The sequence below is a fragment of the Corvus cornix genome, chromosome 2 (genome assembly GCF_000738735.6).
Source record: "Corvus cornix cornix isolate S_Up_H32 chromosome 2, ASM73873v5, whole genome shotgun sequence".
In the NCBI taxonomy this organism is placed as follows: Eukaryota; Metazoa; Chordata; class Aves; order Passeriformes; family Corvidae; genus Corvus; species Corvus cornix.
The window spans coordinates 109,922,197-109,949,883 of NC_046333.1; the positions used below are offsets into that span (position 1 = coordinate 109,922,197).

Genomic DNA, 27,687 nt, shown 5'->3' on the forward strand with positions numbered 1-27,687 from the left:
GGCAGGCTGTTTCCTCAATGTATGAACTGACAACCTACACCAGACTCAGCTCCAGAGGGCAGAAGTCTGCAGGAACTTAGAAAACTTTCTCCTTCATAGAGAAGTATTTAGGCTTCCAACACTATTTATTACAGGAAATTCTTTCAGATTTTCAGAGCACAGAGCAGACATGAACTTCTCTGCTTATCCCCATTACAAGTAAAATGCATCACAGTAACCAGACCCTCTATTTATAGCAATAAAGTTTAACAACAGAAGGCTGGGGGAGGGAAACAGAATGAAGGCTTTGTTCATCTGTTGCAGCAAGAGTGGATTTTGATATTTTTCTTTGAAGAAATCCATAGACCCAATTTCAAATGAAGATGGTAAGTACATAAATAGTGCTTTTCTGAGTCAAAACTACGTAACATATTTTTTTCAGTAAAATAATTGTAGGATTATGAATGTCTCCAAAACTATAGATTTAAAGACAGAAATCTGTTTGTTATTCATTATGTTAATCCTTCAGTTTTCTTTATTGATGTTCATATTCTGAATCTTATTCCTTTTCGTATTATTTAGGAGTTCACTGTAGGAGGAAAAAGTCAATCCATTAAAGTCATTTGCATATCAGAATAGTTGACTGAGCACAAGACTCAAATACTGAATTTTAAACTAGGGGAAAATAAAATATACCAGCAGGCACTGACCTAAATCCAAGTTTAGTTTTGGCCACCACTGAGAAATATTTATAATAAACAAATGTATGATTATTTGCCTGCAAGAAATTTTATTTCCTACTACATAGTGTGGCAGGTGTTCTTGAGCAAGGGATTATTTTCATTTCCGAGCCTTGTATTTTGTTTTGTTTAGGATTATGACAGAGTTTATTATTTAATTCTGTGTCTCATCATCAGTTAAAAGTAAACTGTGTAGAAGCTCTAGGTACAAGAAAAGATACAGGATCCATGTTTCCCTTTTTGTTCAGCCACAGTATTACTGCTTGTGTAGACACCCTCAAGGGGGATCCTTCTAGGGTTTCCTTGCTTTAAATTACCTTGTGGTTGTGCATCACATTAGTTTAATTAACTTAAGTCACAGTAAGTCAAAAAGCTGTAATGGGTAATTATGCAATTACACATAATTACTTCACTGAGATGAGTTATAACATGAGCATTCTTATTAAGCTTGAAAGTCAGGAGGAAAACAGTTTGTACAAGCGTTGTTCTCCTAATAGCCAGCCATAAGTTGTCCCCACATTGGTTCTTCATTCATGAAGGAATTGCAGTCCCACAAGGAGACAGAGACAAGAAAATGAGTATTTGTTTCATGATCCCATGTCCTGAAAAGCTCCGTGGAATTTTTAAAGAGTTATGGTAGTAATTTCAGTCTGTTAGAGTAGGCATTCAGCTCTGGAGAACCAAGAACTGCACTTCATGGGTAAGAGGATATGTACAAGGATCTTTTCCCCATTCATTTTTTCCTACTGTGACATGAAAGTGGAAAAAAAAAAAAAGAAACTATTTCTTTGGCACTTTTCCTAGAAGGTGGTCATTCTTGAGCTACACAGGGTCAAAATGAAAAGAACAAAAATAATCTCCATTTTAGTGCCTCATTTGTTGAAAGAATGGAAAGAGTAAAGAGTTCATACCACCTTCTGTCAATGGAAATTCAGTTAAGACTATCAGTTATTCAGTCAAGTACTGCTGAATTCAAATATTTTTCATTTGTCTAAGTGTTTTGAGACTGGCATAATTGTTCTATTCATCCCAGAAACCACTGGGAGTAACAAGAAACAGTGAAAATCTCAGCAGGTTAAGAAAATGCATTGCGTAAAACTCTGCCATGGAATTGCTAATATGAAAGAGTCCTGAAAATGTTTAGTGGTTTTGTCATTTTTATAAGAAACTTAGGGTTGTCCTTCTTAAATAAGTCCAGCAACTCATTTAGGAAAACCAAAACCTCTCCCTGCACAGGAGACACAGAACCTGTTTTTGCAACCAAGTTAATTCTTTGAAATATGAGTTCATCACAGAAGCTCATTTTATTGGGTAATGGGTTTAAAACAAACCAAAGGAAATTATTTTTTCCTATAGGATTCCCTACTACAACATGTTGCTTCTGCTGATGCAGTGTCCCAGAGGGACTGGACAAATGCATGGAAGAAGAGTCCATTAAGAGCTGTGAAAGTCTGATATAAATCTATGTTCTAATCCTCTGTCTTAGGAAGTGCCTTAGAGATGGAGAAACAGAAACAGACTGGAAAAGCAGAAATAACTGTGTATATATATATTTATACGTGTGTATGTAGATATAGATGTAGATGTAGATATAGATGATATAGATATAAATATAGATATAGATGTAGATATGCCTTGCCATGTTTTTTTCCAAAGTGTCTTCTCCTGAACACGGTGCTTGGGTCAGGAGTTGCATCTGAGTTACATTAAAGAACTTATCCTTAGGCAAGGGAGTAGAGTGTCTCCCTGCAGTCCCAGTGCTTTTTGCTTCAATTAATTTCTCTAGTTTTTCTCTAGCTAATTCTCAGTTTACAGTGCAGACTGAAAAGGGGAGGCAGGGAGTGGGGATGCACCAGCAGACAAGAGTTGAGGTGATGGCTGAAGTGAAGTTAGAAGTGTCTTCCTGCTCCAACTTGGTGTCAATGTGCATCTTGAGTGTGAAGAGGGAATTGAGAAGTCCATAATATAAATGCAGGAATGACAGTCTTCTTCCTGTGTGTGGATACTCCCTCTGCTCCCAAGCCAGAGCAGGAGGCAAGGATGTGTACATTGGGACACTGGAAGAGTGGGCTGAGCTCTGCAATAAACTGTCTGTGCTACAACATTAGTTTGAGGTTGAGGAACCAGAGCACTGGACATGCTTCTGTCAGCTCAGGTTACAGGTGGCAACCAAAGACAGACTATTTTGTGGTTCATTGAATATTCTGTGGCATGACAGGAGGGTCAAGAACATTTTTCCTCACACATTTGTTTTCCTGAGGATTAGGGTGGTGTTTTGCATTCATACTGTAACAACCCACAAGAAGTTACCATTACAAAATAACCTCTAAATTAAATCCTGCTATGATGGAAAATGTATTTTTACATAAGAATCAGTGTGTCAGAGGGAGACAGAGGAAGAGATGTGTAGGATGTGCCCCCTTCCCACTGAACGCTTGAGATTGGAAGGGACATCTGAGGTCCTAGAGCTCAACCTCCTCTTTCAAAAAGGACCAGTTTCTAAGTTATATCAGGTTGCTCACACCTCATCCAGTCCAGCTTTGAATGTTTCCAAGGGCAGAGATTCCAGGGACCTTCTGCTCAACCTCTTGCAGTGCTGAGCCTCTTTCACAGTGAGTAATTTTCTTCCTTACATCCACTAGGAGTTACCCTTGTTCCTCGCTGCAATGTGTGCTCATTGATCCTTGTCCTTTCATTGTATACTCCAAGAAGAGCCTGTCTTCACTATAATCCCTCCTTAGATCAGTGGCGGTTGCCCTCCTTAACCTTCTTTTTTCTAGGATGAAAAACCCCATGGTGATAACACAGCACATCTTGAGATTATAGACCTTGCCTGGGAGTTGGCAGCTTAGGCTCAACACCAGGGTGTCACAAGAACTGGCATTACAGCTTAGAGCTGGCTGACACCCTCGTGGTGCAGTCTGCAGACAGAGCAGGTTTACACCAGCCTGCAGCCTCTCAGGTCGGCAAAGCTGCAAGGATGCTGCTGAGTTTCTCCCGAGTATTTAATCTGGTGGCACTCACTAGAACAGAGCACAGTAATAACCAGCTTTATCTGCTGAGCAGCATTAGCGGGGAGTTAGAGTCTAAGCTGCTGGAACTGAGCCCAGACACTCAACTCCAGTAACACAGCTTCAGTTTAAAAGGATCTACCATGAATCTTCATAATGCCAGAGAGAACAAAGAATCCATTATTATTACAGATCTCTATTCCTGTAGCAGTTGGATCTCCCACATCTTAGGTGAAGACCAAGCAAGTACAGAACAAAAGGTTCATCCCCTGTCAAACACCTTGTGAGTACTGTATATTCTAAAAGACATTGCTGTAACTGAGAACAAAAAATAAGATTTCAAATTCCTTGAAGAAAAAGGCCAACACATTATAAAATACTGAAACAGGTGTGCCAAGAGTACCTTGACAACATTGCTAAACAGGTTATGATTACCAAGGAGACTAGCTAGGTTTTGTTATTGCTTATGAGAAAGGTTATCACTGCTGCAGGACAAAGCTGAAAGCATCTCTCCTGACTTGTAATTGGTTTTAACACAACAATTAAGCAGAATACGTAATTCATCACCTTTTATTTCATGACAGAGTAATTAAATTCCATCTAATTTTAAAACTTTGGTAGCAAAAAATTGTGGCTCTTGATTTTTCTCTCATGTCTCTAATCATATCTCTAGTGGACAATTTTCTTGGTATTATCAGAGGTGTTAGGTATGATTCTAAACACACATTTTATTTCCAATTACTTAGCTCAGTGGAAATACTCTCCTACTGTGCTCTGGTATTCTTGATAGAGTTTCTGGCACTTGAGACTTGCTAGTTTTCTAAAACTTTTGTAGTATTCAAGGTGGAATACTAGACTGTTGCCTTTTGTAGCTAACAATTTCCATGAAACTGTGGAAGAGAGCATGCACTGGTGTGGAAAAATTTTTTTTTCTGATTTTTTCTGATCTGAATTTCATGTAGTAAAATAAAGTAAGGCAGCACATTTTCTTCACCTGCCCTCTTTCTGAATCAGACACTATGTATATATTTGATGAATGTGCCAGGAAGTTCTCTGCCTAAGATAGCACAGCATCTCTCAAAGGAAAATCTTACAAGATTTTCCACTGGTCAAGTATAGGCCATGAGGAGCTCTGTGTAACGACCATAGCAACACTGAGGCATTCTGACAGGATTAACTTGACTTGCCTGAAGGGTGCTTTTGCACAGATTAATACTTTTGGTTGGCAGCAAAGTGCTATTGGGTCACCTTTATCTGAAACAAAGACTGCAGTTTTGTCTCTGCAAGTTTAAAGAGAGCATCTCAGCCTATCATCTCTGCCAGCTTCCACTTGATTGATGGTGGGATAGACTGTATTCCAGGATGAGTGACAGCGTAGGAAGTCATTACATGCATGGGTGCTTGCTCTAGGAGTTTGGTGGGAGGCTTAGTCACAGTGTGTTAATTCTGGCAGGCATGATTATTAACACCAACACATCTTAAGAATTGGCTTCCTAGTATAATACAGTGACAAAACCATGAAGCAGCTGTGTCACACAAAAATGGTTGCACACAGATCTAAAACACTTCATCCGCTCTTCAACCACACAGCACCAAAATCAGCATCACATGAAAGGTACTTCACACGATGGTCTGGACCAAACAACACCTCCATCCTGTGTACCTTCTCTCACTCATCTTTTCCCTTCTCCTCCCAGGTGTTCTGAATCAGTAAATTAATTTCCCGTTAAAAATGCTGAAATTAAAATCTTCTGACTTGATATTTCAAGTGGAAATGCTTTGAGGCAAGAGTGAACACAAATCCAAGAGACAGAAAAGCATTTCCATTGTGCTTTCAGGTATCTGAACACCCATATGCATTTTCTTTCTCAGAAATATATCTTTGTACACAGGCAAAAAATCTTATCTTTCCCAGCCCTAGGGTTTCTATATTATTTTCCTATTTATTGTATTAGTACTACAGTATTGCACCTGGGCTGGGCTCAGGGTTCCAATGCTCAGATTTCTTTGAGAAAACATCACTTTGTAAAGTCGGCATGCAGGTTTCCATCCTCTTTCTATCCTCAGCAGAACAGTGCATGCAGTAGTCAGCTGGAGTTCACTGTTGACTGCTCACACCTCAAGCTTCAGGCAGATGAACCAGGCCTGCAGAGATGCAATTTTCTCATGTTCACTGCCCCAAAACAGCAGTCAGGAGTGCCACTCTTAAATGGTGCTCCTCTCTTCCTGACAATGTTGTCTGCAAGAGTAGCATCATTTGAATGTAAAACTAGAAGGAAAGAAACACTTGGGAGATTAAACAACTATAGTTGACTAAATATTCCTCAGGCAAAGTAGGCAGATGGGGCCAAATTTTTAGTAATTACTAAGAAATGCAGACAGACATTTAAGACAAAAGGACATTATGTATTTCTTCTGCTGAGACAGAGAGAGTATCCACCATAATCACTGACCTCTTTCCTCCTGGAACAGATTTCAGTGCACCTTCTCCACACCTTTACCAGAATTTCCTCCAGGTAGGAGCAGTAACATCTCAGTGAAACCTCAGCATTCATTGCATCAGAACGTGTACTACAGGTTCTGCTACTAGTACTACAAGGAAAATACCTTATTGCCCCACTCTTTGTGATGCATTGAATATCCAGAAACTGGGATGCTGGATTCCTGTTTTGTGAAAGGACACCCCTACCCTGTTTCAGACACCAACACCTCACTTACATGGCAGCAACCCTTCCTCTCCCTGCTCATTTCCTGCAGCCTAGAGAAGCCTCCAAGACCCTCAGAGAGACTGGTGTTGTAATAGTTGATGTCCCTGCCTCCAGAAGCAACTCTCAGACTTAAATCTTTATGAATTTGTTCATCAGCTCAAAATGTGTTACTGTGTTTACAGGCTACAAGACACTGGGGAAATCAGTCGTAATTGCTTCATTTTGCAACTATGAATAGCTTCTTTTATATTACTACAGAATCATATTCCAGAGCCTCTGTGAGGCCTTGTACGTGATTAGAGGCTGATGTCTCCCAGGCAATTCCCCAGCGGGCTCTGTCCTAAAAATTATTTTGAATATTTTTGAGTAATTTCAAGTTTTAAAGAGAATTAAAAAAAGACCTTGTTTGTCTTTGGTGTAAATGACAGACAACACTGACAAGTAGTGAAGGGAGAGCAGTGTTTTGGTCTAACTCTGAGAGCTCAGTGCCCCTCTATATGATACACAGCATGATAAATGCTACAGCAGTAAAATCAGAGTATGTCCCTTACTCCCAGGCACATGCTGATATTAAGGAAAGGGGTCTGTTATTTCAAATCGGGAATATATTTATTCTGGGGCAAAAACTAGCAGCCCAGTCATCAAAGAATCATGGGAAAGACAGTCTGGGAAGTTGCTACCTTAAATCTAATTTAAAAAGGGAAGAAAGTTTGTCAGGAAATGGTAAAGACTGAAATCATTGTGTGCCTCTGGTCATGCACAGTTTAGTCACATAACAGAATAACCACGTGTCAAAACTGGAAAGTGCCATTCATTAAAGCAAAAGTGAGTTTGTGCAAGCTTGACAAATACTCCACATGTATTCTCAAGGTTTTATTTTATACCTGAGCTAACATGCAGAGTCTGTTATGCAGAATAGATCTTGACAAGTGGTTTAATGGGGGGTTTTTTAATCTCTTAGGGGAATCTGATGAAAAAAAAAAGACAAAAGAAAAAACGGGAGAAAAATAAGCTCTCACACAGAACACCGCCATCCTTTTTAATCTATTATCTAAACCAGAAAAAATGGAGTCTGGAAAATTTTACTGTGCCAAACTGGCCTTGCTCTGACCCCTCAGCCTCATAAAAATTGTGAGGTTAAAGGGAGGGGAAAGAGAGTCTGTTGCACTTTTCTTGTCTTTTTCAGCATTCCACAGTCGAATAAAATGCTTTATAGGCAAGCTTCCAGCTCTTGCTGGAATCTTCCAGCTCACTTGCAAGCACTCTGATTAGTTAAGAAAGATTCAGGAAAAGAGCTGCCTTTTCTCCTCAAATGTGTTTCTGCTAAGTCACTCGACCTCACTGTAGGAGAGTTTCAGGACAGCTTAGTACAATTTCTTTTCTCATAAAATAAACAGCCTTAATTTAACCTGGACAACACCTTTTCTCTTCAGCACTCAGACGTTTTGGCTTTGTTAATCTGTGGTCAGTACTTATAAAAGAAAGTCTGCCTTGCCCCACAGAATTTATTCTCTCCTATTTCCTTACACCAGGCACTGTGGTACTATGGTAGGTCATGCTGCTCTTCTCACATTAAAAATTCTGGTATAGAAGCAGCACCTAGCCACCCATCTTTTACAAATTCTCTAAAATTCACATGGGACATGCTAAAGGAAAAAAATGCACCTATATTTAGTTTGATAACTCTCTTTCCCATGAAAGTCTCACTTTTACACCTCATTTTTGGAACTTTGAGAAGCATCTGTGTACTGCGTCTGCTTACTATGCTTCCAGTAGAGTCTGACTCCTACAATTTCTCACTCCTGGAAAAATGCAGTGGGGCTTTAATATGAACTGATTATTCACTTCAGCTTGTACATCAGAAGTCTCAGATAAAGGCATCGTGCAACAAACCAAATGGCGAAGATTTTCTATGTTTCTTGGCAGTTACCACTGTTATGAAAAATTCCAATTAGATATTCTACAGCTGTATATTTCTTAAGTCAAGGTACCTTATGGAATACTGTCAACTTTGATTAACTTCAAGGTTAAAAGTCAGGCAGGTTACCAGCAAAAAAGTGCTTTCCAGACACCTTTCATACTTCACCTTCTTTGCTGCCAATGTACTTGGCAGGGTAATGAACTGCTGAGGCTGGAAGCTTTCTGATCTTTTATTTCCAGGTAAACCAACCAGTGAACTGCCTTGGAGGTGAAGCCATCATAATTTTCTAGTCCCCAACTCCAGGAAAAATGAGCAATTTTATTTCACTGAGAATTACAGTTTTTGGGAATGCGTTCTGGAAAACCGACAAGAAGCTGTAGCAGAAGAGTGTGAGGAGTCCTCCCCCTGAGGAGGAGGGAGTAGAGACATGTGATGAACTGACTGCAGCCCCTGTTCCATGTCCCTCTGTGCCATTGGAGGAAAGGTAGAAAAATCAAGAGTAAAGTTAAGCCTGGGGAGGAGGGAGGGATGGTGGGAAGATGTTTTAAGATTTGGTTTTATTTCTCATTATCGTAGTCTGATTTGATTGATAATAAATTCAGTCAGTTTTCCCAAGATGAGCCCGTGTCCTGTGGCAGTAACTGCTGCATTATCTCTCCCTGTCCTTATCTCTACCCATGAGCCTTTCATTATGTTTTCTCTCCCCTATCCAGCTGAGGAGGCGAGTGATAGAATGGCTTTGGTGGGCACCTGGCATCCAACCAGGGCTAACTTGCCACATCCTCTTACATTTTAGTGTAAAGTATCAAGCTATGAGCTGTTTCAAACTACCCAACAGAAAGCTGAAGAGGTAGAAAGACTTGTTTCAATGAAGTCAAAAATATATTTAAAAGTAAAATGATTGGATTTAAAAAAAAAACCAGCAGAAAACCCGTAAGAAAGTAGCTCTTCATTTGAAGAGCACTACATTAAAACCATGCTATAAGGGGTCATTGACCATAAAGAAAAAGCATAATTAGCCAAAAGCAATTAGGTCAAAACTCCATTCAGACTGATTGTTATGCAAATGTTCTGGACTGGAGATTATATTCATGGCCACTGGCCCTTTGGTACATTAAGTTTTAGAGGATATGAAAGAATTTGTGTTTCTTTCATGGGCAGGATGGGGGGGAAGTACAAGTTTTACCACAGAAACTCATCAGTGGCCTCTAGATTCAACTGTGATATTTTAAAACTGTAATGCACATATTTTATAAAGATATTGAGGCAATTTGACTGGGGAAGAACATCTTCTGCAGATGGCATGATACCAATTTACTTTTTGTTCAGTGTAATCACAAACTCAGTGCAGGGCCAATAGTTTTCCCAACACCCCGACGCCTGTAATGCTTATACAACCTCAATATACTCAAAAGGTCAAAATATTCTGACAGGTCTTTCCACATCTGAAATACTTTTCCAGACTGACTAAAAATTCACCATTTCTCTCTGAAAGCTGTATTCTTTCATACAGGGATGGTAAGTTTTGGTGGCCATCTTTTTATATGTGTTGCCTGCTTTTAAGAATGCCTCTTTTGAGAATATCCTGGGAGACACTGCCAAAAACTCTACTTAGGTCATGGTTCACATTTTCCTAATGCACCAGGCCAGACAACTTGTCAGGAAATTAGACTATTTTATTATGCTCTGTTCTTAACAAACCCATTTTATCATCTTGCAAATCAAAATTAGTAACTTGAGCAGAACCTTTGCAGTTATCAAAGTTCAGGGAAAAAAAGAAAACAAAAAGTTATGGACCTTCTGCCTTTTAAAAATGCATAACGCTGATTCTTTTCCAGTCTTCTAAGACCTTCCCTGTCCTTCATTAAGTCTCCAGGTAAGAGCTAGTGTTTCACAAACTACCTTGGCTGCTTCTTTAAATTCCCTTATAAAGTGCTTTTTAATATTGCTTTGCCAAGGAATTGTAGCACACCTCCATTAGCTAAATATACTTGAGTCTGCTCTTTAGCCTCTTGTGAACTTCTCTCCCTTCTGTAACTACTTAATTTAAATTATCATATTGTCTTAAATTTTTGTGAAGATTGAAGCAAAGAAAAAAAATTGAATCCTTTAACAATCTTTGCTTCCCCTCTTACCTGTTCTTTTCTTTTTAATAAGGCCCAGGGCACACTGCAGCAGAGGGAGCCTGCCAGATTTCCCCAAGAGTGATGTATGCAAAAAATGGCTTTTCAGAGCAGCTGGGTTTCAGCTGCCCCACTTAGAATAAGAGCCCACCTTGTGTAAATACACTCCCACGCTGCAGAAATAACTGGAGAGTTTTCATCCCTGCATCGGTCAAGCCATACTGTGTACAGAATTATCGTAGTTCCTCTCTGGCATCAGGCTCATGGGTTGTGCTCACTGAACACAGAAGAAAACATCTCCAGAGTTTATTTATGCAACATTCCTTTGTAAAACTGCAAAAAACATCACAGGAAAAATTTTCTGACTTCTGAAAAACCTTAAAATTTTAAAAATTAAGTTTTCTTCTTTTGACAACGATATATACACAGCTTTTTATGAAATTGTATTTTAAGAAAATACTTAAGGATTTGATTACTGATTTCTTTTTCCTTTTCCACACTGTTAGTATTTCTTCTTACAATGGTCATGTAACAAAGAGAAGGGTTGAATCTAGCTTTTGCAGCAGATCATGAGGGCAGAGGGGTTTTGCTCTCAGCTAGGGCAGAGTCTGCTGTCCTTGCCAAGACAGAATTCCCGTGGATCTCCTTGCAGCTGTCATGTATTCCTTCTTTTTACACGACAGCCCACCTAACAGAATGGAGGTTTTAAATCCTCTATCCATGCTGAAAAAAAGACATTGTCTTCACATATCTAACCCTGAAAAGTGAGTTGTATTTCCAAAAGGATACCCTGGGGGAAAGCATGTTTTTCTTCCTTTTAAGACTAGGTAAATTGTGAGTCCACAACGAAAATGGTTTTCTTTTTTTTAGTCTTGAAGTTTTTTGGGTCGGTGCAGTTCAGATCACTCAGCAGGTCTGCATTTTGCATCACCTTTCCAGACAGCTGTCATACTCATAGGTCGTAGCCTACACATCTTTTTAAAATGAGGTGGTAATTTTGTTCACTATGGAAACATTTAAAAGATACACAATGTTACAACAAAAGGAAACAGCAGTTTCATAACATACGCCATAATGAGTCTATCCTGTGTCAGACAGTACAGTCTGTACAGTAAGAACATCTTTCCTTTATTTCAGTTCTGGTTTTAACTTTTTCAGCTGAATCCAATGAATACTGACACCAGAAAGCTGGCACCAGTGAATGCATTTGGACCAATCCGCCAGCGCAACATGTGTTGCAAAAGCAAGACCGTGGAGACAATCATGGAATCAGGTTAGAAAAGAGCTTTGAGATCACTGAGTCCAACTGTTAACTCAGCACTGCCAAGTCCACCACTGAACCATGTCCCCAAGTGCTACATCTGCACGTCTTTTCAATGCCTCCAGGGATGGTGACTCCACCACTCCTTCGGGCAGCCTGTTCCAGTGCTTGATCACCCTTTCAGAGAAGAAATTTTTCCTAATACCCAATCTAAACCTCTCCTGTGCAACTTGAGGCCATTTTCTCTCATCCTGTAACTTGTTATCTGAGCGAATAGATCGACCCCCACCTCACTACAGCCTCCTTTCAGGTAATTATAGAGAGAGTGATAAGGTCTCCCCTAAGCTTTCTTTTTCCCAGGCTAAACAACCCCAGCTCCCTCAGCTTATCCTCATAAGACTTCTGCTCCAGACCCTTCATCAGCTTTGCTGACCTTCTCTAGACATGGTCTAAGTAAGAAGCTGACAGTTAAGAGAAGCAAAACAAAACCAGCTCCCTTTCAGCTCAACTGGGCAGGGACCAGAGTGAAAAATAAGAAGGCCCTAAAAGTGTACCTTCTGGGAAATCACTCTGCCTTAAGGTTTGTTTAACAGGTTGGTTTCCTTGGCGTGGTCAAATTTGGGAGTGCCATTTATTTGATCTGCTGAGCAGGCAGCACTCTGCTCCTTCAGCTCTTTGCCCCTGCCTCTCTTTGGAGGTGCAGCCAGGACACACTTCAGGAACCTTGTCCCCAGGTATTGAGACTGTTTAGGGTTGGCCTGACACAGAAAGATGTTTTGAAGACAAATGTGGTTATTTGCAATGGGGGAACCATGTATTGGACAGTGAATGTAAAGCAAAGTATTTTTAAGCTGTGGATTTATGCAGTATTTTTAAATAGCATCGTCATTTCTGTTGTACACCTCTGTACATCAGAGAGTACACTGACTGTGACCACAGTCCATAGCTGTCTGTGTTCATGCATGTAGAACTGGAAAAATTACTTGCAGAAAAAAATACCGTTTTCCTCTAGCAGCAGGTATTTAGCATTCAGCAACAGCTTTGTCTCAGCATGAAGCCTGATAGGAAGCAGAGAAATAAGATAATTGAAAAGGAAAATGTTTCAGCACTCAGGACGACTTCTGCCAGTCTCTCTGAACTAAATCTCAACAACTGACTGCCAGACAGTATCTGCCAGTGTCTCTCTGTCAATGGAATAGGTTGGCCCTGACCGTCTTCAGAAACTGAGACACATCAAACAAAAGACAACAAGACTCATCCTCATTTCATCTCACAGCTATTAATTTTACGGTGTGACTCCTCCAAATAACAGATGCATAGCCAGAGCTGTGCTCAGATTCCAAGTGATGGGAGACCAATTTCCACCACCTTGACTCCTCTAATTACACTGACAAGCCTCCTGAAAACTCTGCTGTGGTTCTTCAACTGAAACAAAAATGCAGATGATTCTCAATAGTGTCTGTTAAGCTGAGAGGAATGAGAGGATTAATTAGTTGCAGTTCATAAAACAATAAGATGAAAATCCATGAGTAACTGCAAAGTGTAATTGGCAATAATGATGCAATCACCACAGAGCAAGAAGGATGGGATCGGGCCCAGATATTTTACACCTGTAACAAAATACATCGCTTGCACTGAGACCATGGACAGGGAGAAGTCCAGATCACCAGCTAGCTCTTCGGCTTTGCTGGCTTGGGCAGCTGCCTGCTTCTCCTCAAGGCTGCCATGTGGGCAGAGTAGCAGTTCCTCAGCAGAGAGGCATCTCCTCTGCATCTCCAGAGGTCCAGTGATCTCCATGGGTCTTACCAAACGACTTTACCGGGGTATTCCTCAGCTCACTGGTGAGGGTTATGGCTAACTCTGCTCTCAGGGTCTCTGAGGTGCCCTGTGGAGGAGGAGTTGTGCAGCAGATAGTGCAGTTTTAAGCCTTCCAGCCTCACCCCACACCCTGGCCCCAGATGTGGTACATGCTGTTGGCCTCTGGATGGTGGGGCAGCCACATGGCACCCCCTGCCACCCTCCCAGGCACTCTCAGCTACCAAACATCACCACGGACAAAGGGTTATTTGTGACTAATACTGCTTTTCCTGGGTACAGACTGTCTTCCATAATTTTCCTGTTGGTGATCGAATGTAGCCACACACATTCATCAGACAGCTGCAAATTGGATTAGTTCTGAGGAGGAATCAAATTAATGAATTTAAGCACATTCATAATGCACAAATTTTTGTCCTAATAAACTCTATGAAGAAAGTTTCAATAGGCCTTTATAAAAAGAAGAAAAAAAACCCAAACCAAACAAACAACTTCTTTTTTTTGTTATAAATTATCACTGAGATATGTAAAATGCAAGAATAAATATCAGATATGCAATAAGCATAAACCTTGCAAAATCTAAAGTAAATTGCAAGAATCAGTACGTTTAGGAAGACTAACCTGCTGGGCATAATTTCAAGCATTGTTTATAAGTGTTTTTAAACACAGTTATTACAACAAACATTAAAACACAATTATAAACACTGTTTATGAAGTGCACCTATATTTTAAAGACAGAAGCAAGAATAGTCATGCTCTTGAAGAAGCTTCACAAGTTTATTCTTGACAGAAGCATGATATTCAACTAAGGGAGACAGTAGAGAATCCATTCCATTTAGAGTAGTAGTCAGTTCCAGGCCAGGAGAAAAAACCCAAGGAAGGAACTTTTCGGTTGCTAATTGTGCCACCTGCCTGAGCTGAGGTACTATCTCAGGTAACTGCAAATCCACCACTTTTCTTAGTGAGGCTCTGGCTATAGATTCAAAGTTGCAAAAATCGTGGCCTTTAATTAAGGGAGATGTCATTGCTGTGTTCAGCGAGATGAAAGAGGCCCTGGCCACTAGCAACAGAGAAACTTGCATTGCACTCTTGTAAGGCATAGAGAGCTCCTCCAAATGATATTATTTTCTCCCTTAGTTTAATAGTCTCACAAATTTTATTTTGCAAGAAGAAATGTATGTTGATTGCCAAGTAATATATGCCGCAAGTTCTAAGAGAATTGTTTGTGGCTTTTAACTGATTTTTTATGAGGCTAGAATCTGTTTATGAATTTGTGGATGTGTCTAGGAAACCATCCACTATAATAATTGTGTCAGAGGAGAAATTTCCTATTTACAGGTGATAACAATTCAGAGCTCTAACTTGTTAGATCTCACATGAAATCCAAAGTTAAACTCATTTGACGTGGAATTGAGAAATGGGGGATTTTTACAGAATGAGACTAGTTAAGAAATTATGAGGAGTCAAATCCAAAAGATGGAGTGAACTTAATATTTGTCTTCATTTACATAGTGTTCAATTTCTTTGTGACAGCCAAAGATCTGGCTCCATCTCTGGATATGCATATGCATGGCTTTTGTAATCCTCCAGTGTCTGTGGCCAGTGTTCAAGAGTGAAATTTAAACCAGACTGTGGCCCCTTACAAGCACATTAAGAAGAAATGGACATTGGAATAAATTGTTGCATTTCGCAGATGGCTTATTCATGTTTGCAATTAGTCCTTGGGATTGACACAGCCTTTATATTCTTCCCATGAAAAGACACTTGGCCCACATATTTTCAAGGAGCTGTCAGTCAACTTCTTGAACGGCATCAATGCAGTTTCTAGAGCAAGGAGGGGATTAATCTTGCATAATTTGAACTATTCAAAAATTCTGTAATTTGAGCCCCAATAACCAACTAGAATTCTGTGAATATATCAGGAAAAAAACTACTTCTGTCTCAGGTAGGTTGTTTCCAATGCTGAGTTCATTTTACCCCAGAAGCCATTGTTGAGAACAGCTGATCTTTTGTCTTTTTGTCTTTTGTACATTTGTCTTTTTATTTCATTTCAACTCATGAAAGTCACATATCAACTATGTACAACAAGGAGAACTGTTCATAAGTGAATGTGACTTATGAGTGAGTGAATGTGACCTATCACTGTGAGATAGGTCAACTACCCCATTTCATTGCATCATCAGCGTGTGATTGGTTCAATTATCAGAGAACCATTGAATCAGAGAATGGCTGGGGGTGGAATGGACCCAAAAGATCATCTAGTTTCAACTTCCCACCATGGCATCCACTAGGTCAGATTACCTAGATCCCCATCCAACCTGGTCTTGAGTTCTTCCAGGGACAGGACATCCACCACTTCCACACTTGTAGTGCCTTACTACATTCTGAGTAAATAGTTTCTTCCTAACACCTAATCTAAATCTTTCCTCTTTCTGTTTACAAGCATTGTCCTATCACTATCTGTCCACTTAAAAAAGTGGTGCAAAATTTATGCTACACCTGATGGACAGGTGTCAGTTCTAGTCTTTGATTTTCTTCTGTGGAGGTGATACCACCTGAGGCAGCACTTCCCTGTGCATCACTACACAGTGAGATATGGGGAGGACAACAGGCATGCTGGACTACATCCAAGTCTTCTCATAATTTTGCCCTAGGCTTAGCCTCTCATTGCAGCAAAGAAGAGACATATTGCCTAATTTTAGGCTCAACCTATAATACACAGGTGCTACGACTTCAGAAACAGTAAACTGAGACTTTACAGAACACAAGGAAATCTGGCGTAAGATTGGGTGGCTGGTAAAGGGACAATGTGAGGATCTGACTTAGAAAAATATGTGTAGGACTCATATAAAGGTATTAAAGAATTTAGTTTTTATGGCAACTATTAGAAAAGACACTAACACAGTACAGTTTGTAGCAGGTACAAACAAAGGTTTAGTGTGGCAATCTGTTTACCCACTGCTTTTCTGATCCCATCTGCTCCTCCCCCACGTTCCCCTTAGTCCTGGCCGTTCCCTCAGGCTCTCCCTATTGGTTCCTGTACCCCAACTCCACCCATGTACCGCCCCTGAGCCCCTGACAAAACCCCCCTGCGCCCGGATGATGAGGTCCCTCTGCCTCTGGGGATCGCCAGGACAGGATGTAACCATTAAAGGCCCTCTGAAGCCATTATGGAGAGACCCTTCTCACCTCCTTCACCATCACTGTGTTGTAAAGCTGACAGCCACCAGAGCAAAACCACAGAGCCATCCAAAAAGGACTACGGGAGGGTGACAATGATCACACTGCCCTAAGCAGCCCCGCTGAGCTCTCAGGGAAAGCTGCAGCTTGCTAAGCTAAACCTAGCACTACAACAGTTTAGAACCCAAAATCCCTTAGTGTTAGTAATAAGATGTTTTAGGTGAACTGTACTGGACTCTCTGTAATGCCTTTATCATAGAGAGAAAAACATCTTCAGATCTGTGAGTTATCTTTTCATAATTAGACATAACTGTGGAAATTTCTAACATCATTTCTTAACAAAGGGGCCATCCAGCATTCTGCGGTGGTTCTGCAGTATGAATAAAAAGCAATACCTTCTTCCCATATCTTGCAAGCCAGCCAGGTTTTTATTTTAATGATTTGTATTTCCACTCATAGATCTCACTGATCAGCAGAATCCCTGCTATGCTGTTTGTCATACAGGGATATAAGAAATTCTATCGCAGTACACATAGCAGACCCTATGCACCCCGTACCTGTTTGGTCTGGGAAGTTTGACATGACTTACAGAGTTTTCCAAGAAAAAATCATTGCATAAAATCTAGAAAGTCATATAAATGTAGGCATATAGCCATATAACAATTTCTCAAGGTGAGGCAAGAAGTGAGTCACCCTTGCCTTGCCTCTTAGCCTAGGCAGGACTCTATCATAGCTTGTGAACAATATTATTTGGCTGAGAGGAGTTTTCAAAAAACTTTTAAACTTTTCCTTTGCATATAGGCAAATCTGCTATACAAAAACCTTATTAAAAATATCTCATGGAGAAGCAAACACAATTACAAGTGAAAAAAAATTCTTTGTGTTTGTAAACCAAGATCAAGATACAGTTCACATACCAAATATAATGGTAGATGACCCTGCTCAGAAATTTACAGGCGAAAATCTCTCTTGGGGAATTATGATTGAGCTGGAATTTGGGGAAAACCTTGTGGTTTATAAGAAAACTTCACAACAAAAAACACACGCTACAGAGGATATTTTTACATTACAGGTAAATAGAAAAAGAAAACACATGTTCTACACTTGCAGCATTAAGTCATCTTTATAGTTGGATCATCAGCTGGTTTATGTCAGTTCTCTCATGCAGACTGGAACAAACCCTGGCTGTTGGGCACAAGCTGACTCAGCTGCTTCAAAACAGACATTTATTGGCATGTGTATTGAGTAAGATAGGGTGAATTCAACTTGTTGTCACATTTAAGTAAATGATGCTTTACAGGACTGAACTACTGGTAAGAACATGCTGATGCAGTGACACTCAGCCAGTCACCCAGGCACAAAGAGGCAGCAGTACCCTGCTGTCAAGCCTACCAGAAACAAAGTCATGTTACCTGTTTCCATGAAAGAAGTGAAAACTATGTGCATGTTAAAATCTTTCACAGCTTCCCTCTTAGGATTACAGTAAGTTTCTTTAGTAAGAACACACAATGCTTGGAAAAGATACTGACTGATAGTGAAAGACAGATTTTCTCAAACTATACATTTTGAAAACTAATTGAAAATCATGGAATGATTATTACATTGTTTACTAAAGAAAATATTAGGAATATCGTTATATTACTTTTATTTCTAACTTTTAAATGTCTCATTTGTGGAACTTCACATGTTTTCAGCAGAAGATTACTCGTTTCCCCACACAAAAGCATATATGCCATTGTGTACATGTATTCTCAAATTATCCATATATATCCTGTAATTGTACATGCAACATCCTCTGGAGTATTGTGTCATCCCATCCTTAAGAGGAAAAGAACACCCAAGATTCATAGATGCCCATCATTGAAAAGGAACAGCAGAAGTCAGAGGGTCTGCAAAAACTGACAAATTTTATTTGAGAGAGAATGAATGAATGAATGAATGACCAGTCCTGGCTCCAGCACCGATCCAGCTGATGGGGTGTCCAGGGGTGCATGCATGCCCAGACGTCGTGGGGTTACTTTTTTATAGACAGGTTTCTCCCACCCTGGAGCTAGGTTTCTTACTTTCTTATGCCACTTAGGTGTCATGCACAATCCATTCTTGTAGACCTTTCTGGAAATGGCTCAGAGGGCTTTGGGGGATTTTTGGCAGTCTTGAACCTCTCCTACTGGATTGGCCTTTGATTGACATCCCATGCCCACTTCTCAACCTCATTCCTGCACTTGTGCTGTACTGTGTTGTGCTTATCTCCAGGAGACAGAACAAGGCCATTCATCCCAGAAAAGTGCTGCCTGACCTCCATGTGGCCCTCTTCTCCAGCCACATCCTGTTTTTTTCACAGTGTGTTCTTACCAACAAACTTTAGTTGGCTCCATGATTATCGAGCTATAGATGTTTGTGACATACACAGTAGCTCCTTATCTTCTGGGCTTCTCTTTCAACATGTTAAAAAAAAATGAAAAAAATGCCTTTTTCTCACACTTCTCTCATCATGCATATGTTTATTTTTGCTTGTCCAGTCCAGATTTTTCAATCTGTCCATCAAGCTTATAAAAATTAGAACTAGAAGCACATCACATCAACCATGCTTGATGCATTCAACAATTCTAATTCTGAAACTACCCATGTTTTTCCATGACCCACCAGGTAAAGTATTCTTCACTTCCAATCTGTTTCCAAGTAAAATCTCCTGTCCTAAGGAGAACTACCAGCACCTACAAACATATTTCCAGATTCTCACTTCTGCTATACAGGAATTAGCACAAGATGCACCAGCCATTCTCCTCATTTTCAGCTCTCATCTCTCCCTTAATACATTCAACAAAGTAATTTGCATTAAACTACCCATTGTAAAGCATTACGCACTATAATTAAGAGAAATTACATGAAGAAAGAAAGCACATGCATTACAAAAAATCTATTTGTCTATATATTTAATAACTGGTGCAAAACGTTATTTCAAAGTTATGTTGCAGGCAGGTTTTAGCCACTCATTTTGGCTGAAAGGATTTTTAAAGCCTTCTAGGTAGTCCTCCTATGAACTAGTCATCCATGCCCTCTTTTTTCTCAGAACAGACCCCACAGATTGGGTCCAGTTTGTTCTGGCCATTATGAACACCTGCAAAGCATGCTTACTGCAGAAGTGACATCAGTGAGTGTCACCCCTAGCCTCATGCATTTTGGTGTCCTAAGGAGTTATCTTGGCAGGATGGACTGTTTGCATTGGAAAACATGAAATCCAGAACTGTTGGATGCAGTACTCAAGGTACGGCCTCATGAGAGTGGAGTAGAGGGGGAGAATTACCTCCCTTGACCTGTTGGCCACACTGCTTCTGATGCAGCCCTGGATGTGGTTGGCCTCCTGCACCACAAGCAAATCATAGGAGCTTTCAAAACAGTAATTGCAGCCCACCACTCCAGATTTAATCAGAAGCCAGAAGTCTGATTGGGCAAAATATTGTGCAATATTTTTTCTTTTTATTGTCCAAGTAAAGCAAACAGATTTGGCATCTCAGAGACTGAGCAGAGGAATTAAGGCGGATGATCACGAGAGCACACTAAGATTCTGTTAAGTGTAGTATAAAAGCATCAGCATGTGAAAAGTCAATTAATCTTTCATCACCATTCTTTTAGTACCAGCCCACACCAGAAGAGCACTGCAGGCCTGAAGACAGGACAGGGCACTGTCATGATAGAGGTGGCAACAGATAAATAGGCTGCCTGGCACCAGCAGTTCTCTTGCTAGAAAAACTGTGGCGTTACCACTCATTTTCCTGCTTAAATTACACAGACATAAATCTTTCTCCTGAATGTGCTACTTAGCCAGGAGCAGTTGACAAATAAAAATTATCCCCCAGAACACTCCCAGCACTCCAGCCATATTAGAAAAGGGGCTGGAGCAGAAATTAGCAGCATTTCCAGCTACAGGTCCTCAGATTTGTAGTCTTTTATCTGCTGCCATTAGTTTCCTAGATATTTGCATTCCCAGTTTTCTGTGTCTGTACCCCTAAAGCAACTAAGAGTCCAAGCTTCTTTGCATTCCAGTGACATTTATTTCCTCAACAAAATACATTTCATTTACTTTAAAATGCAAGGCAACAGATCTGTATCTTATACCTGTGATGCTAGGCTGCCCCAAGGATTCAAGACTGGTTTATATCGCCAGCATTTCAAATAGCAAATGGAGATTCAGTTATGAATGTTGAAATACTAGACGTCACTTTCTTACCTTGTCACAGCCCAGCATGGTGCTATAACTGCAAGCTTCTATTAGATGTCATGTTTAGCTATAAGTACAATAAGTACATAGCAGACTTGCTTTTTAATTATAAAATCTATAAATACTGAATTATCTATGTATCTGTCATGTAGCATTTAATTTCTGGAAGTCTTAATGGAAACCATGTAGATGCTTGAGATCACTCTGTCCTTGGTACCTACATCTCAGCACATATGTCACTGTTTTAGCACCTGCTTACCATTTCAGTCTTGACAGCTACAAGTATGTCAATTAGCTGCAAATTCCACTAAATTAGTACGAGCTGCAGATCGTCAGTCAGCCTGAAGAACATTAGGTCTGCAAATGCAGCAGCTTCAATGTAACAGCCGACTTCTGTGTTCAAAAATTTCATCTGCAGAAGAGTTATGTTGTCCAGAAATAAGCAAAAATTTTGAGACTATATTGTGAGGGCTGTGTAACATATTTTCACTACTTTCCGCCCTTAAAATAACGAACTCTCTTAGGACTTGGATAACTGTTTGGTGTATCAGTGTATTCAGTATATTAGAGAAGATACGTGAATCATCTAAATCATGGACCCTTTTAAAAACCTTCACTTTCAACTGATTGTTAAATACCTTTATGGAGACTCTAACATTATTGCTTAAGATTGGCAGGATTATCAGGAATATCAGAAGAATGGGCAATGTACAGAAGACAAAGAAAGGAGAGGTTTTGGTCAAGATCAAGAAAGATACTTTTAAATTAGGTCATGGACTTGTAAAACCCTGTGCTCCTATGGTTTTTTGGGGAAGTGCAGAATGATTGTAGTCTGTAGGCACAGATGAGGTAAAACTGCATGCTATCAGAGACAGTCCATCTCACACACCTAAGGCCAACACCAGGAACAGGCAGGGAAGTAGAACTTAGATGTATTCAGCATCTTTCATGTCTTGGCTCAGAGTATCCCTACATACAACAGAGAACCTTGTCAGCACACAGAGGCGTTTGCTAAAAAAAAAAAATCAGTAAGGGGTAATTCACTATAGTAATAAAGAAAGTTTGCAATAGAAAGTTATAAGTAAATTTTCTGCTTCTTAAGAAATATATTGCTAAGAGTTGTTGAATAAGAAGCCTGGAGCATAAATGAGTTATAAGAATCATGCCTTCCTGCAATTGTTTAATCTAAATCAAGAGGACTGCATGCTGTCCTTCCTGTAAATCATATATTGTCTCTTCTGTAGAACCTTTTGCTTATCTCGGCAGCCAAATTAATTCTTGTCTGTAAAACAGAAAGGATATTTGCAGGGGATGCTTAACTATTCTCAATTTATTTATGTGATATGCTTATTGCAGCAGAGCCTTAAAGGATTCCGAGTTCCTGGAGGCTACAAGGAAGAAATATGCTCTCAAAAAGTAATTAGATAAGGGTATGACAAAGCCAATAAAACTATATTTTTGTCTTTCCTTCCATTTCTAAAGGAATTGCTAAGGGTGAGACTTTTCTGCTGAGAATAGAAAGTTTTGCCTACAAATTGTTTCTGACAGGCTAAGTGCATCTATTTTCAAATTCTGTAAAGACTTAGTCCAAATGAATGTTTATAAGCAGCAAATTAATTCCACTGATTTTTTATGCCTCAAGGGACTATTACAAACTCTACTTTGTTTTCTTCTGCAGAACAACAAGCCAATGAATCAATGCTTTGAAAAATAGAGGAAGAAGTAAAATAAATTAGAAAATCACAGGCTAAGCTTTGAGAGTTCATGTCATGGATTTTACTCCTCCCTTCGTTCAAGAAAGCACAATATAGTGAGAAGAGTGAAAACGGTAAAATACCATCACAATGCTATGGTTCAGAAAAAAACCTCCTTGAATCATATTGGTGTCTACTCCAAAGCAATTCAATGAGCCACTTTCCAGTCATTTCTCTTCCCTTAAAACCTTGGAACAGACCTTTGGCAGCATTTTTTTTAAACAACGTGGCATTATTTTGTTCATATATTCTTGTGTACATATTTAGAGCTCACTGTATCTGCTCAGTTTAGTGGTGCTGATTTGTACAAAGTGAAGACAATTCCTCTTGAACTGTCTTGCTAAAATATGGCAAAATATTTTTAATGCTATCTAATTGCTACTGCCCCAAATATTTTGGTAGCTGCCTATTGTTTTTGCAGTGATATATGTATGATAATGCATATCTTACAAAAAGTGCACATAAATGGGCGTGTTCCTTCTCATGTGGTCAGGAACCCAAAAAGACTGCCTGTAGACCTACGCAAAAACAATGCCCTAGTGCAGCATAAGCCTTTCATTGAAAATGTTTGTATCAACTACGTATCTTCAGTGCAATCCACCCGCCCTGCATCACTGACTGCCTTGGTTGTCATGTGGATGGGATCATTATATGCATCCCAGGGGATTAAATACTTCAACTCCACTTGTCCTTCCCTAGGGCCACCTAAAGTGCATGAGTGAGGAAGATCTAAGTTCCCTCAGGAGAGGAATTCTAGTGGTAGTTTTAGGGCCAAATTTCCTCATGGGGGTCTGCACCTATGGAGTGTGTCTGAAGCTGTTTTTTCTGGTCTTTGTACTTTCAGAAATCAAGGAGCACCCAGTGCAATTATGAAAGCCAGGAACGAAGCCTTCTCACTGATACAGATCACCGATGACAGCAGGAGAGCATAAACATAGCACTATTCCATAGCTTGATACTTTAATACTGGGGGTTTCAGTTTCCTTTTTGAAGCCCCTTTTTCATCAAAACATAGAAAGCAATGCTAATAGGCCACCATTTCTTTTATTTGGTGTCCTTCTAGACCCCAGAGCAAGGTCCAATAAACAGAGTGCTCTAGAGAAACACTACTTCTCCAGAGTTCCTGAGAAGTGCAATCACTTCAGTAAAGTCTGTGCCAGGCAGAGGATTCTCCTCCTCTCTGCCAACTATTTCAGCTGGCATGGGGCATGATGGAGGCTCTTGTCCCCTGATCCAGCTCTGTATCATCTCAAATCATTCAGCTCATCCACCACCCTCTTACCAAAACAATGCCTGTCCCCTACAGTGGCTCACAACTTGAAGACCGGCTCATATAAGTCATCTGTTCCTTCTGCTTACTGAATTTCTCTTGGAATTGGGTAGAATGGACCCCAAACTCAAGCTCTGTGTCCTTGAAGTCTGCAAGGCTCACAAATCCAATGGACCAATCTCCGGCAAGCTCATCTAGCTCTTTCTTCAAAACCCGGCAAGAAGCCTCTACCAGAAAACTGCAGGCTCTGCCAGAAACTCTGTGCAAAGTTTGCTGAGAATAACCTCACCATAAGCACCATACCAAGGCCTGGGGACTGAAATATGCAAGAGGGAGAAGCCAACAGGCTAAGCACCAGGCAAAGCAAGAATGGTTCCCAAATTTGATTGTGACTACAACTGGTAGTCTGGGCTTGGTAGTTCGACATTGCTCAAGTTCTCATCAGTAAGGGAAATATTTGCCATAATTTCCCATCTTGAAGAGTTTCACTGTGCAGAGAAATCATGAAACTAGGCAGCTAAACATTCCACAGACTGGTAGTTTGCTGGCCTGTAAAGCTAAGTCATATTGCAATTGTGTCTTGCATAATATTCAATTATGGAAAAGTCTGAAAAGCAACAGATGAGAAAAACTGATACTATTATTCCTGCACTAGGATGAAAGGGATTAAAATGGTATCCATCAGGCTGTTAACAGAAGTCTGATGAACTTGGGATGACTAGACGCTGTCTCACACTCTTGATCTGTCCTCCTTTACCTCTGTAAACCTTTTCCAGATTTAAAAAATATGAAAGTGTACTTCTGCCCAAGATGCCTGGCAACTTTGTAGGACCTGCACACCTGGAAAGCCTAGGGTTTTATATATGCAGCAGTGATCATCATAAATGAACTAGTCAAATAAGAACACATAAAAATGAAGGCAGCCTTCCTGAAAGGTCTGAAGCATAATGGAAGAGGTTTTTTTCATCTAAACAATGCTGAAATAGGGATCTGGAAGCACTTCTTTCAAGATTCTCTGTTATAAATGTTTCTGCTACTCAAAAATAGAAGTCAATCATAAGTGTGATCATCTGTGTTAAAATAAGGGAATCTCAATTTCATATTCTGCCCAGATGAAATGTGTTCTTCCCTAGCAAGCCTTGACTGTAACACACATTCAACATGTTCTTTATCAGTCCTCTCGTACCCATGCCAAAAACCTTATTGACTCCACCCTGAACCAATAAATATTATAAAGTCAATAGTGCAAGTTTGGCATTAAGACTATTTGTGTCTTCATGCAGATTCTTGCCCTTCACATGCCCTTAGAAACAGCACACTGACCACTAATCCCGAAACGGCTTTGAAATGCCTGCAGCAAATCACAGCACTGCTTTGCTTTACAAATAAAGCATCTGTTTAAAGGGGACAGCATTTTTAAAAGGCATTAAACAGGTGTAATTCTTCTTTTACATCAAGAGTAGATTTACACATTGTAATGAATTACTGTGATTTAGCGTCTTGTATCCTAAGTTGAGGGTCTTCTGTGAAGAGGAACCTTTATCCAATTTGATTTACATTATATTTCCTTTTATGCTCATAGATCTTCCCACCTGTAATTAGCCACAGCTTTCAAGACTGCCTGTACCAGGACATATATAATGCTTCCAGTTTCAGAGCAGTGTGACACCCTCAATTAATGTTTGTGGTAAAATTTCTACTAATTTAAGAAAAATATGTAATGAGGATTAAAAAGTCACAATCACTATGTCCATGCATTGTAAAAAAACAATTTAAGACCAGTTAACCTCCATGGTGCAGGTCAGCATTTTTTCTCTGGAAATCATTGCATTCCAAAAATTAACAAAATCAGTTTGTCCAATAAACAATATTAGAAGAGAGATGTGAATTATTCTTTTCCTTTTCAGCCAAATGATTCTTCGGTGTTTTAAGTCATGTACTTCTGAGGTATCTCAGATTACAGGCACAAAGAAATACAAGTTGAATACCAGAAGTTTTGTCCAAGGTCATACTCAAAGTCTGAATCAGAGCAAAAACTGAACACAATCCCCCAGACCAAAGCCCTCATGATTTGTATTGAATGTACTGCAGACAATTCAGAGATGGTACTTGGACAAATATTTGATGAGATATCTTGAAATGTCTAGGGAGAACTAAGCTCTGTTTCTGAAACAGCTTAATCCCAAGGAACTCCTGGAAAAGAGGCAATTTTCTACATGTCTGCTCACATTCATAATATTTATCTGTCTTCTCTATTATGCTCAGAGCATGTTTTCTCCAGAAGCTGTCAAACCCATGCATCAGTGAAGAGGTCACATGAGAACAATCATGCCCTCTGTATGTATTTTAATTGATTTTTATGGAACTATATAATAATAAAAGCAATATCAGTTATCCAACCTTGCAAATTCACAAGCACCAATAGCACTACACAGCTCCCATTACATTTTTTTAAAGGTCTTGCAATTGTCATTCTAAAACAGCACAGAAAAAACCACTGCAGACAGACCTTTTAACATGGGAAGTAGATTAATCATAATGTTAACTGTGTTTCATTGTTAATTTTTAGTAGAAATATTAAATTGCTAATAAACAGATTAAAGTGGGCTTAAATTGAGCTACGGTGTAGTTATGTTAATAAGTTTTAGGAAAGTGACAGCCACTTAATGTGCAGGGCAAGACAGATTAAAGAAAACTGTAAGAACTTGGGAAACCTTTATGCTTCCAGAGGCATTTTCATGGAGCCTCAAAGCACAGGCAGCCTCCAAGCAAGAGCTTCCATAGTCATATTTCTGGGCTTAGTCAGACTTCTAAAAGTTTAAGTCCCATTTTAAGTGCTCAAGTAATATTCTGACTTTAGCTAAGAATATAAAGCTTGGACATTACTTAATGTCCCCTTAAACTACAACAGATTGAACTCTCTCAAATTTCAGGAAGGGGATTATTAAATTTAAGAGAGTCTGTATTTCAGGTATCCTGAGTGTCAGCTTTGAACATAAATACAGGTGCTACTATGAAGTCAAGACAAGAGGGATATTGCTCAGCTTTTCCTAGAAAAATCTGTTATGAATAGAGTTACAATAATGAGAAAGAGCTTCTGTCAGCTGTCTTCATGTTGGTCTGAAATACACAATGGCACAACTCCGAAAAATGCCAGTGTTACCACTTGCTTTCCTGCTCTGGGGCCAGACCTGTGACACCCCCCTGAGACCTCACTGCCCATGCATGTGAGAGCAGGAGCAAAGTGAGGACACAGACATGTGAAAAAATGTCAATATATCTGCTAGTGCCATACCCAGATAAGTAAAATCTCCCACATACAAGGTTTGTCACATCACACAATTTAAGGGCAAAGACCTCAGGTGAAACTTTCTTCTACCACAATCAGAAAAAAAGGAAAAAGTCTAGAAAAGGCCAATCCTTTTATTTGTTTGGTTTTTTTCTCCTCTCACAGATGTATTGTCTTAACCAGTATTAGAGAGATTATCTGAAGCTGTTCTTGGCAAATGGAAATTACCACAAAAATATGATGATGAAAGCTCAGCAAAATCCTCCAGATATATTCTCAGGCCCTTGTTTGAGATAATACATTTCCATTGTTGATAATTTCTCACTTTCTCTTTACTTCCATTGAGTTTTTTTTGCAAAGGGGAATCTCTTGTTTCCTGCTTGATCACTGTGTACTGCAGCTGGCTCTTGCTCCACT

General features: G+C 39.7%; 1 long non-coding RNA gene across 2 annotated transcripts; it reads left to right on the forward strand.

The window, feature by feature from the left end:
• Positions 1 to 25,861, forward strand: LOC109144806. 2 transcript variants are annotated; one of them, XR_002045798.3, is made up of 5 exons: positions 1 to 365; positions 8,599 to 8,843; positions 11,641 to 11,755; positions 22,636 to 22,785; positions 23,556 to 25,861. It is a non-coding gene; the product is annotated as an uncharacterized LOC109144806 (long non-coding RNA). The 2 variants fall into 2 exon arrangements; XR_002045799.3 differs by lacking the exon at positions 8,599 to 8,843 and having other exon boundaries at positions 16 to 365.
• Positions 25,862 to 27,687: the final 1,826 nt, after the last annotated feature.